Source organism: Lissotriton helveticus, chromosome 5_1 (assembly GCF_964261635.1).
Source record: "Lissotriton helveticus chromosome 5_1, aLisHel1.1, whole genome shotgun sequence".
Classification (NCBI taxonomy): domain Eukaryota; kingdom Metazoa; phylum Chordata; class Amphibia; order Caudata; family Salamandridae; genus Lissotriton; species Lissotriton helveticus.
The window spans coordinates 890088205-890100000 of NC_136065.1; positions in this window are offsets into that span (position 1 = coordinate 890088205).

The following is an 11796-nucleotide window of genomic DNA, read 5'->3' on the forward strand; positions in this document are numbered from 1 at the left end:
CCCAACTTTGAGCAATATTATTATTACACGCAGGCTCATTTCGCGGTATACTGGTTCCACCCTCCTCCATTCATGCCACACTTAGCAGTGGCACCGACGACGCCGGAAGGCAATGTATTCACGCCAGTAAAGGAGCGAGAACGGGACCCCTCCACGGAAGACTGCACTGTAGCAGCATGGAGGTGGATAGCGCGTAGTATGGAAGCAGCGCCGATGTACACCCCGAGAATGAACATTTCAAATTCTCATTACTACAGCTCATCGGGAAGGGGATATGCCGCAGGATCCTGAGCCAACTGCCCTACAACAGCTGGGGGGACCTATACATTGGAGGGCAATTTCGGACACAGGACCAGTTTTTGGGGAACCATACACCCACAAACATGGAAGTGGTAATGTATGTACGCCTCTGGCAAAGTGTGAAAGCCATAACATCAAACTTCCCAAGTGAACCAGTCATATTTAGTCCCCTATACACATTACTGCAGTCGGAGGCATCCAAACATGTCATATCCTTGATATATAAACAGATACGGAGCGTCACTTCCCCCGACACTTAAGAGCCAGGAATGAATGGGATAAGGATCTAGAAACTCCCTTAACGGACGAACAGTGGGAGGTTATTTGTGTACAGACAGAGGCAGTTACAAGTAGTAGTAGGCTCCGCTTAATACATTTTAAATTCCTGCAGAGGCTATACCACACCCCAGTTAAGTTGCACAACTTCCGATTAAGAGAAGATGATAGGTACGAGAGATGCAGGAGAGAAGGAGCAGATTTCATACATTTGGCATGGCAATGCCACAGATGGCGGAATACTGGGGGGAAGTGTTCGAAGGTATGTCAGCCATGCTAGGCGTACAGATTCCCCCTTCTCCATTGACAGCTGTTCTGGGCATGAACGTAAATGTAGTAACTGTCCACAAAAAAATTCTAGCAATAGGCATGTTACTGGCAAAGCGACAGGTAGCTTGCAAGTGGGGAAGAGGGCAGGCACCCAAATTCAAAGGATGGGTGCAGGACCTTACTATGTGGCAGGAGCAGCTGCACAGTTATGCGGATCTACTGCCCGTGAAGTCTAGGACGAAAGACATCTGGGGCCCACTGAAAGTATACCTCCTGGCGCAGAGAATGGAAAGGGAGGAGGCGAGGGAGGAAATGACACTCAGGGCCAGATGACACTCAACCAACATAGTAGAGTGGTAGGAAACAGATCCTGGGAGAACAGGGGTGTGCAAAGGGAGAGGTAGGGGCAGGACTGTAATGAGGAGCACAAAATGTGCGATGGAGGGCTATGACATTGTTCAGAATGTATGTGACACTAGGCTTTCTTGACCGGAACTCAGTTTCGGGATGCCAGAGGACCATAATGGAGAGTGTGACCAGGGAGATAAAGACCACGGTATGGGGCTGTGGGTAGGGGGTGGGGGAGGGCAGTGGAGGAGTCTTCTTAGTGTCCAGACCAAGATGGCATCAACAAACCTACTATGAGTCTAGTGAAGCCAACTGTTCTGCTATTAACGAATGTAATATCTGTAAAATGAACTGTGCAAGTTACCAATAAAGGTTTTTGAAAATTAAAAAAAATAAACATCAAGGAAGAAAACTGTGAGGAGGGAAAAATTCTCGAAAATGCACTCGTCTATATTCATGAGGTCTTTAATTTCTTTCTGTACCATAATTGCAGCATTGGTATCATAAATCAATATTTTGCTCTTAGGGGTGAGAATAGTGGTGCAATGGGAACAATAGAAGGGAAGGCACTAGATAAGGGCACAGCAAAGCACCAATATTACAATCAGGCAAATCACCTTTTCAAGAATCCAGCCGCAACCACCAAAAGAGACCAACTCCAATTTCCACTTTCGATTCCCTTGACATTCTTGAGGATGTCTAAGATGTTTGGTAATATTCCTTTCCATATTCTTGATCCTGACCACACACTGGTCTCCCACTAACGCGCATACACCACCACTCTTGGCTAAAATGAAATCAACTGCGTATCTGGTCTGTTCTGAATATTTGTGCTTACTCTCCAACTGAGTGGTGATGTTGTGTAAAGCTGCCACAGTGGTATTAGATACAATGTGCAGCTTGCACCCAAAATATTCTCTAGCTTTGTCACCGTGGCCATAGAGGTACCACTGTGCCTGCTCCTGTGGCCTGGTCGCCCCCTCGCTCCTCCTGCTGCTGCTCCTGTTTTGCTGCATTTTCCCGCATTTTCCCGCTGATGACCGGGCGACCCAGCCGTCGCTGAGCCGCCCGCCCGCACCAGACTTTCCCGCTGCTGCCTCCCTGCGGCCCCGCCCCCCGCTACCCCATTCGCTGCCCCGCCGCTGACCCTCCTCCCGGCTGCCTACTTAAGGGAGCCGTGTCCTAGTCCAGGGAGCGACCACTGTGCCTGCTCCTGTGGCCTGGTCGCCCCCTCGCTCCTCCTGCTGCTGCTCCTGTTTTGCCGCATTTTCCCGCTGATGACCGGGTGACCCAGCCGTCGCTGGGCCACCCGCCCGCACCAGACTTTCCCGCCGCTGCCTTCCTGCGGCCCCGCCCCCTGCTACCCCATTCGCTGCCCCGCCGCTGACCCTCCTCCCGGCTGCCTACTTATGACGCCCCCTTGCACGCGCAGCGGACGCGCCAATTGTGCGCCGAAGGCGCGTCAAAGGCAAGCCCGTCTGCGCCCGTCCGCGCCTGGCCCGTGCCCAGTGCCTGGACCCCTGGCCCCCACCGAAGCAAGACGACCCGACGGACCTACGACGCCGCCACCCTCAACGCACTCAATGCCGGCCGGAACCCCGCCTGCTGCCGAGCCACCCCGAGACGCATCCACGGAACCTTCACCTGCAAAGCCTGCAAATTCACCTGCCTCCGAACCTGCACCGCACCCGCCAAGCCAAGCACCAGCAGCAACCACCTGAAGTGCATCCTGCTCAACACCCGCTCCGTCCACAGACACGCCGTGGAACTCTGGAACCTCCTCGACGCCACATCACCGGACGTCGCCATCCTCACGGAAACCTGGATGAACGCCTCCTCTGCACCCGACATCGCCATCGCCATCCCGGACGGGTACAAGATCATCAGGAGGGACCGCATCAACCAGACCGGAGGAGGCATCGCCATCGTCCACAAGAACACCATCTGCATCACGACCGACGCCAACGACTCCTTCGCCGCAGCCGAACATCTCCACTTCCAGATTCACACCGACCCAAAGACGACCCTCAGAGGCACCCTCGTCTGCAGACCCCCGGGACCACGCACACAATTCAGCGAAGACATCACAGACTTCATCAGCCCGCACGCCCTCCCCTCCGCTGACTACATCCTCCTAGGAGACCTCAACTTCCACCTGGAGAACAACAAGGACCGCAACACCACCGCCCTGCTGGAAAACCTCACCAACTTCGGACTCAAGCAACTACTACGCCGGCCACACGCTTGATCCCGTCTTCTCTTCCAGCAAGTACATCACCTTCAGCCACGCCACCGGACTCCACTGGACCGACCACAGCTGTGTCCACTTCAGCTTCAAAAGAACCACGACCCACCACCACCCGCAACAGGTACCTCACAGGAATTGGAGCAAGATCACCGCGGACCAGCTCACCACCTCCCTCAGCCAAAGCCCTCCCGCCAACACAACGGACCCCAACGAAGCAGCCCGCAACTTCACACAGTGGCTGACCGCCTGCGCCGACGACCTTGCGCCACTAAAGAACCCTCCCAACAGACCCAGAAGCAAGAAGGCATCCTGGTTCACCGACGAACTCAAGGACTCCAAGAAGACCTGCCGCACCCTCGAGAAAGCCTGGCTCCTCAACCGGACCACCGACAACATGACCGCCCTCAAACACGCTACCCGCAAGCACCACCAGCTCATCCGCACCACCAAGAAGAAATCCCTGAAGGAACGACTGGACAACAACGCCCACGACAGCATGGAACTCTTCACCATCGTCAAGGAATTCTCCAACCCCAGCACCGGCACCAACGACATCACTCTGTCACAAGACCTCTGCGACTCCCTTGCCTCGTTCTTCCACCGCAAGATCACCGACATCCACAACAGCTTCGGCGCACCACCCACGCACCCAACCGTCGAACCCACGCCCCCCACCGCCACCCTTCGCACCTGGACCACGGTGACCACCGAAGACACAACCCGCACGATGAACACCATCCACTCCGGATCACCAACCGACCCCTGCCCACACCACGTCTTCAACAAGGCCGACTCCACCATCGCACCCCAACTCTGAAACATCATCAACACCTCCTTCAACACCGCCACCTTCCCGGAGAGCTGGAAGCACGCCGAGCTCAGCGCCCTCCTGAAGAAACCTACAGCGGACCCCACCGACCTCAAAAACTTCCGCCCCATCTTGCTCCTCCCTTTTCCTGCTAAAGTCATCGAGAAGATCGTCAACAGACAGCTGACCGCCTTCCTCGAGACGAACGGATCCCTCGACCCCTCGCAGTCCGGCTTCAGAGCCAACCACAGCACCGAGACCGCCCTCATCGCAGCCACCAACGACATCCAGACCCTGCTCGACAAGGGGGAAACAGTGGCCCTCATCCTCCTGGACCTCTCCGCTGCGTTCAACACTGTCTGCCACCGCACCCTAGTCGAGCACCTCAGCAACATCGGTATCCAAGAGAAGGCACTGGAGTGGATCATCTCGTTCCTCGCCGGAAGAACACAAAGAGTCCGCCTCCCCCTGTTTCGCTCCGAGGCCACCGAAGTCATCTGCGGCGTCCCGCAAGGATCTTCACTCAGCCCCACCCTCTTCAACGTCTACATGAGGCCTCTTGCAGCCATCGCACGCCAGCACAACCTTAACATCATCTCTTACGCCGACGACACCCAGCTGATCCTCTCCCTCACCAGAGACCCCGACGGCGCCAGAACCTGCCTACACGAAGGGATGAAAGACGTCGCCGAGTGGATGAAGTACAGCCGCCTGAAACTGAACTCGGACAAGACGGAAGTCCTCATCCTGGGATCTTCACCCTCCACCTGGGACGACTCCTGGTGGCCCCCAGCCCTGGGCACCATACCCAAGCCAACCGACCACGCACGCAACCTGGGCTTCATCCTGGATTCCTCCCTCTCGATGACCAGACAAGTCAACACCGTCTCCTCATCGTGCTTCAACACCCTACGTATGCTTCGCAAGATCTTCCGCTGGATCCCGACCGAGACCAGGAAAACTGTCACCCAGGCACTCTTCACCAGCCGACTTGACTACGGAAACGCCCTCTACGCCGGAACCACAGCCAAGCTACAGAAAAGACTCCAGCGCATCCAGAACGCCTCCGTCCGACTCATCCTGGATGTCCCCCGATGCAGCCACATCTCCAACCACCTGAGGGACCTGCACTGGCTCCCCGTCGACAAGAGGATCACGTTCCGGCTCCTCACCCACGCACACAAGTCTCTCCACGACCTGGGCCCCAAGTACCTCAACGACCGCCTGACCTTCTACACGCCCACCCGCCAGCTACGTTCTACCAGCCGCGCCCTCGCAGCTGTACCACGTATCCGAAGAGCCACCGCCGGAGGAAGATCCTTCTCTTACCTGGCTGCCAAGACATGGAACTCCCTCCCCATCCACCTTCGGCTGACCCAGGACCGTCTCGCCTTCAGGAAACAACTCAGGACTGGCTGTTCGAGCATTAGCATACCCCCTCCCCCAAGCGCCTTGAGACCCTCCCGGGTGAGTAGTGCGCTATGCAAATGGTATGATTGATTGATTGATTGACTCAAAGTGAAAATTAAGTGATTCCTATACTATTATTATTGACCTCTATATCAGTCACTCCCTCACAAATTTGTTTAGTCAAAGTCCGTTTAACCCAACGTTCATTAGGCTTAGCATATTTACAAGGCAAATCTAAGGGGAACACCATCCCAAGAGCCACATCGTCTGTACCATTATGGTCATTGGAATACATACTGTTAGACACAAAAGTAAAACCCCAGGTGTGCCTAGATCAGCCATTCACAATCTAGTGTGTCATATCTAGTGTTTATTCCAAAAGTACTCGGATCTTTGTCATTCCTTAAAGGAATTGTATTCTTGTACAGTACTATTCCAGAACAGTTGATATAGAAAGAGGTGTCTGTGCTATTCACGGTAGGGCAGCAAGCAGGATAATAACCACCCTCTTTGGAAACTATCAATTTCTTATAATGCCAGCCTACCAAAGTAACATTCTGTTCTTCCATATAAAAATTGTCGCAATATGTATTATTATCACAACCTGGATAACCCATTCCCATGGCTATCTATAATATAAACAAGGTCCTGGATAGCCGAAACCAAAAAACTTCCTTTACTTCTGTAAATTGGGGTGGACGAAAATATGTATAGTTTACGAATGACAATGGATATGCTGTTCATAAACTAGTGACAGATTCAGTGGGGTAACAAGCTGTCCCTTCTCCATAGAATCTTTTATGCATGTCTAAAAGTAAATTACTCTGGGCTGTTCTTCTGTTCCTTTTCGGGGAAATAACCTTACCCTTGCTACGTAAAGACATAGTTTGATCACTTTCCACACAATATTATCATCAGCAAAACCAACAGAGCAACACATACTACTTTTCTTCTCCGGGTCCACACTATATCATACTGAGCAGCAAGAATCATGGGCTGCTCTTTTTTTCAGCAACTGGTCTGCCAAAGGGATGCATCATGGATAATAAAAAGCGTAGGCAAAAAATGCAAAAAAGATATACAAGTTCAGAGTGTCTGTCAGAGCCTCACTGGTTCAGGCTCTTTTTGTCCATCAATATGTTGGTGCTCTTGAGCACCAGCGGTGGATCTTGCTCTGTCCTAAGCTCTTTGGATGAGTCCCATGTTAATCAAGGTGGTATACCTTCAAGGGATACTTCAGTCTTCTCTAACTAATGTTCAAACAACTAAGATAAAGTGAGCAAAATGTTCTACACTAGTTTCAGCTAATTTGTTGGTACCACAATTCAGTACAACCTATCTTATGCAGTCCATCCTTAATCTCTTTTCTCCTTGGAATCCGTATCCCTCAGCCAATGGTGCAAATTTTACCTGGCAACAACAGGCATCATATGATCAGTGAACAAAGGCTCTTGGATAGCTCGTATTTCCGGAGGAACAGCCTCATTTAGCACATTCTCATTTTCTTTATCCGTTTGCATCCACGTTAGCTGGGCATCACTGAAAGGAACAAACCTGGGAAACTGTTGGCACTCCGTGTCCCCAATGCTGTCTTTGACCCACTGGTCATATGGTAACGGCACAAGAATCCTGCGACAGTGCAATATGTGGACCCAGTTCTTGCTGCCAGCAACTTTCACTGCAGTACAAGTCACCACCAAAACCTGTTCAGGACCTTTCCAGCACGTTTCCAAACTTTTCTTCCTCTGGAAGTTCTTTATTAAAACATAGTCTCCAGATTGGATGTTGTGGCTGGGCCCCTTTTGTGTAGAAGGTAGGGACTCCCACACCTGTTTGTGGATACAATGCAAACTATCTGTTAACTGGCCAAGGTAATCAAGCATCACTTGGTACTCAATATCAGAGAACTTACGAGGACGCAGGATGCCCCATACATTTGCTGGGCTCCAGACATGATCTTGTAAGAAGACATTCCTGTACTAGAATGAGCTGTTGTACTTGTTGACAAAAAAGCCAATTGTAAAGCATCTGGTCACTGTAAACCTGTTGTCTCATGAATTTTTGCCAATTTCATTTAGAGAGTACCATTGTACTTCTTAACCAAACCCGCTGACTGTGGATGATTGGCAGCATGGAATATTTGCTTTATACGTAGACCCTCACAAATCAATTGAATCACTTTTGCATTGAAATGACTTTTGTTATCACTCCAGATAAGTCAGGGCAAGCCAAAAGGAGGTAAGAACTCCTTTAGGAGTACCTTCGCAGTCGTAATTGCAGTGCTATCCTTAGTGAGGCAAGCCTCCACCCATTTGCTAAATGCACATAGTACCACCAAAACATACTTAAGATTATTGCATCTCTCCAGCTCAATATAGTCCATGTGAATGACTTCAACGGGAAAAGTGGGTGGCGCAAAATTACCAGGTGGTGTCGGGGTACCTTTATCTGGATTGTGCATCATACAGATTATGCTATATTTTACTAAGTGTGCAGCTGTCTTAGAGATATTATCATTCTGCCATACAGAATCTAACAACTTACATCTGCACTTTGCACTAATATGAGCTGGACCATGTGCCATGGTAACCACAGCAAGAACATATGGAACTGGCAGCAACCATCTCTTCTTCATTGATTTATCAATTCAACATCCTTTGTCATCCAACTGTGCTGTATTTCCTGCCATACTGCTAATTCTTCTATTGTGGCTTCACTTTGTATTTCCTTTACATTTTCAAGGGTATCTTCAAACATGACAACTTCAGGGACCCACCTAGTTAGACCTACTACAAACATTTTAATCTTTATTCAGGCCGTCTCCATAGCTGTTTGATCTTCATAAGCATTTCCTCTACCAAAATCATCAGCAACCTTTCTGTGGGCACTACATTTAATTATGACCTATCTCTTGGGGAGCGATAATGCGGACAAAAGCCTCAATATGAGGTGTCCATGCTGAATCTTGGTGCCATTGGAAGTAATTATTATCAAAGACAATGGCCCTTAGACAAGAAAAGAAATGTACAGGGAATAAATATAGACTAAATAGAACTATATTTCATTTTTGAAAAAAATGTCCAGCCGGACAGTTTAATATTTTGATAAGAATAATATACAAGGAGTTTGTCACAGAGTGTGGTGAATGTGGGACACCAGCCGATGTCCGACTAACACACTGGGGGGACACAAACGGACAAGGGGAATGGTAGGCAAGGTCGGGTCATCTTAATATCATTAGTCATATACAGACAATCCACAATATACACATATGCATGCACAATTTCTGTCAACTATGCATTTAGGGCATTTTAGGTCGACGACGTTTCGAACCATACATAATATCGGTTCATCCTCAGGACAGTAATATATGCCTAAAGATAAAACAATTTCACTTTAACCCACTGTGTGGGAATCGATATGCCAAACAATACCAATAGGAAATAAACGGGGAGGGTAAAAAGGAAAGAGGGGGAGACATAAAGAAAGATAAATCATGTCAGTTACAAGGTCAACACAGGAGCAGAATTCGCTGCAGAACCCCCAATGCTCCTCTTGTGCACCATTTTACGGAACTGTCCCACACGGAAATGGACTTCAAGTGGACCATCATCTCTGTGATCAAACTCCCTAACCGTGGAGGGAACCTACAGCAGTTACTGAACAAAGAGGAACTGCACTGGATACTCAAGACCCAGAGCCTGCACACTGGCCTGAATCGCATGGAGGACTGGACCTCCCTGATTTAGACTCCAGCCCTGCCCTGCTTAATGGAACTTAAGCAGGGCCATACAATTAGTAATTTGCAATTAGTAGAAGACTCTGACTGGCTCTCTGAAACCCGTTTTTTGGAAAAAATTGTAAAAATGTCTTTTATTTATACTCACCACTTTATTAGGACATTGCCTAGTGTTGCTTCGCTTTATTGTTTATTGTTTATATGTCACTGCCTGACTTCTCACCGCGGTATTTTGAATAGCACACCCTTCATATTCACTTTAGCGCTTCATTGCTCGTGTTTTTGCTCCCGCATGCTGCATGCTATTACCACTGCGATTCTGTTGCCCTCAGTACACCCAAGATGGCCCCCGCAGTTACTTACTGCAATCCCCTCATCTCCTGGATGGGCTTGAATTATTCGCCCATACCAAAATGGCCGACACTTTTTGCCGTGCCACCTTTGGTTACTAACCCCCACATGACCAGAAACCTCATTCCCATAACGGCCACACACCGCAGTTTGCCACCCGTGAAGTTTATCTCGCGTTGTGCAAGGACCCCCATTGTGGACCTGCATCAGTCATTCATTTCTGTAAGCCCACTGCCAGCGCAGTGATGTACTGCGGTCTCTCTTTCTCTTGTTTTCTGGCACCTGTACTTAGACTTTCCCCTTATTTTTTCAACTCCTCTTTTCTCCAACAGATCCACTGAACAGGGCATCGCTCCCTTTGGTAAGCCCTCCGAGCACAGCGCTCGACTGCTCACTTGTTAATTTCCTCCGGCTGCCCTATCGTAATCACTCCCTTTTCTCCATAGATCTTTTCGTTATTCACGCCGGACCCTTCCCGTGGTAAGTTTTTTTTTCTCCCACGCGATTGGTTTGCTGCCGTTGCAATATTCATTTTTAAGTAACCACTACTCTGTTTTTTCATAGAAATTCACCTAACCAATCGCCAATTCTGCGCTGATTGATTGTCAGCTTACCTCTCCGGTAAGCCCCCGTCTGAGCTACTGGCTACTGTGACCATTTTTCACCGTCCCTTGCCCCTGCACCGGTTCACATCCTTTGACTCACTGAATTTCGTGCGGTGTTCTCGTGAGACATAGGCAACCGCATATATTTTCCCCACTTGCCCGAGCGATTTTCACCTCATCCACTGTTTTCACCACACTGACACCTTTCACGGTATTGGGTTTCAAAGAGGGGGGAGGCGAGAGGACACTATTAACCACTCAAGATGGTGGAAGGTCCAGTAGCAGCTTAGTGTCCGTACTGAGTACTAGAGAGTCAAATCAAAAAAGGGGGGGTTTGCTGCACTGTTCCTAGAGGAAAAAAAGGTAAGGGGATTAGGCTGGCGTGACCAAGGGGGGGATTTAAATGATACCCTGGGGCATCCATTTTGTTGGATGTATTTGCCTCACACACCCCGAGGAGTGTCATGCTTCATCATCGGCGGTTGCTCCTCGTCGGGGAGGCGGTGCAATCCCCGACGGGCACACCTCAGAGAGGGGCTCTTTGGCGGAGATCTTTTTCCAACTGCCTTTTGGTGAAGTGGGGGTATGTGGGCAGGGTCGTGTATTCCTATGATAAGGCGGCTAAAATGTAACCGCCGATGATGAAGCATGACACTCCTCGGGGTGTGTGAGGCAAATACATCCAACAAAATGGATGCCCCAGGGTATCATTTAAATCCCCCCCTTGGTCACGCCAGCCTAATCCCCTTACCTTCTTTTCCTCTAGGAACAGTGCAGCAAACCCCCCCTTTTTTGATTTACCTTTCACGGTATTACCATCACTGCCAGTCCGTGTGGTACTTCGGATGATGCGCCACCTAATGTACCGACCTCCCCTGAACAACCCCAAGCGCACTGCATGTAACAGCCGTGCACCACACTCTGCCGCCGTTGAGACTTTGGCATGGTGTGAGTTATGTACAACGTATGCAGTTGATATATGGGACCTTGTAACTGACATGATTTATCTTTCTTTATGTCTCCCCCTCTTTCCTCTTTACCCTCCCCGTTTATTTCCTATTGGTATTGTTTGGCATATCGATTCCCACACAGTGGGTTAAAGTGAAATTGTTTTATCTTTAGGCATATATTACTGTCCTGAGGATGAACCGATATTATGTATGGTTCGAAACGTCGTCGACCTAAAATGCCCTAAATGCATAGTTGACAGAAATTGGGCATGCATATGTGTATATTGTGGATTGTCTGTTTATGACTAATGATATTCAGATGACCCGACCTTGCCTACCATTCCCCTTGTCCGTTTGTGTCCCCCCAGTGTGTTAGTCGGACATCGGCTGGTGTCCCACGTTCACCACACTCTGTGACAAACTCCTTGTATATTATTCTTATCAAAATAAACTGTCCGGCTGGACATTTTTTCAAAAATGAAATATAGTTC